Source organism: Triticum aestivum, chromosome 1B, assembly GCF_018294505.1.
Source record: "Triticum aestivum cultivar Chinese Spring chromosome 1B, IWGSC CS RefSeq v2.1, whole genome shotgun sequence".
Taxonomy (NCBI): domain Eukaryota; kingdom Viridiplantae; phylum Streptophyta; class Magnoliopsida; order Poales; family Poaceae; genus Triticum; species Triticum aestivum.
This window is the reverse complement of record NC_057795.1, coordinates 287,008,838-287,010,203: the sequence shown is the minus strand read 5'-3', so window position 1 is coordinate 287,010,203 and position 1,366 is coordinate 287,008,838.

Sequence of the window (1,366 nt, the reverse complement as noted above, 5' to 3'; positions counted from 1 at the left end):
ATTTAGTACATCCAAATTCGATTTATTTCTCACATGGTATACAATAACAAAATGCACCCAGAACAATTGAACCTCGCATTGCAGAATTGAACGAAACAGTTAACTAAGCACCATAACAAATGAACCAAACGTTAAGTGATCATCGCATTGCACAATATATAACATACTAGAAGATCAGACAGTTAACCAAACCAAGCATGCTTGACAACTTGGAAATATAGCAATTGTATTTGTTTAAAGATAAATTTGATTTATTTCTCACATGAAAGACAATACAAAATTGCACCCTGAAGAATTGAACATCACATTCGTAGAATTGAACCAAACAATTAACTGAACACGACAACTAATGAACCAAACAGTTAATAAGTGAGCACCACATTGCAGGACATATAGAGCAGATACACTAGAGCAACAGATTGCATGGTAAAAGTAGATAGGACAATTCACTAGAATTTGTTAAGGAAAGACAGGAGCAGCACATGCAACGGGTAAATCGAGCATGCTTAACCTGCGTAGCTAGCAAACTGAACATAGGTCCTTATAGTGAGCTAATAAGACAAGCTACTCCTCATCGTCGGAGATATCGATGATGATTGGCTCCCTAGACATGGAAGAGGGCGAGCCCTCCACATTGTGGGTGACCTCGTCGTAGTGGTGAGTTGCCTAAGCCGCTCCGAGCACCAACCTGCTGGCTCTCGAGTTGAGGTAAGCAAAGGCACGCTTAGAAAACACCTTGTAGTCTTTGTCGAAGGCACCGACAGTGGCCTCGAGAAAACACCACGAACTGTCGTTTAAAGTAGCTGTCACATCCCTAGTTCTGGTATGCTCAAGGCTAGCTAGTCATTTGTGCATCATGTTTAAATTCCATTTAAATTTGAAATGAGGATTTGTGAAACCCTCAGAATCATTTTTGGAAAATGACCCAAATAAAAATTGCCCCAAAAAGGTCCAAGAAAATGTTCATGTTGCTCTCTGAAAATATTGGGCAGAGATAAAAATCAAACCAATATTTTTAAGAGCTCATAATTATTTATTTTGGGCATTTGGAATTAATGCATAATTATTTGCTTTGGATATATATTTGTTATATATATAATATATGTCCAAAAATTCTGTTAATTGGTGAGGAGTTTTGGAGCAATCCAATTAGTTCCTACAAAAATTGACAGAAGTAAATAAAATGATTTAGTATTTTTTTTAGATCAAAACAAATGTCAGAAAAATAGAATAGAAAAAGAAGAGGAAAAACCTACTGGACTTACCCGCGCTTACCTCCCTGTGCGCCCTGGTCTGTCCCAGCGGCCCAGCAGGCCGGCCCAGCCAGCTGGCCATGCCAGTCACCCCCTTCCTCGCGCCAGGAGGA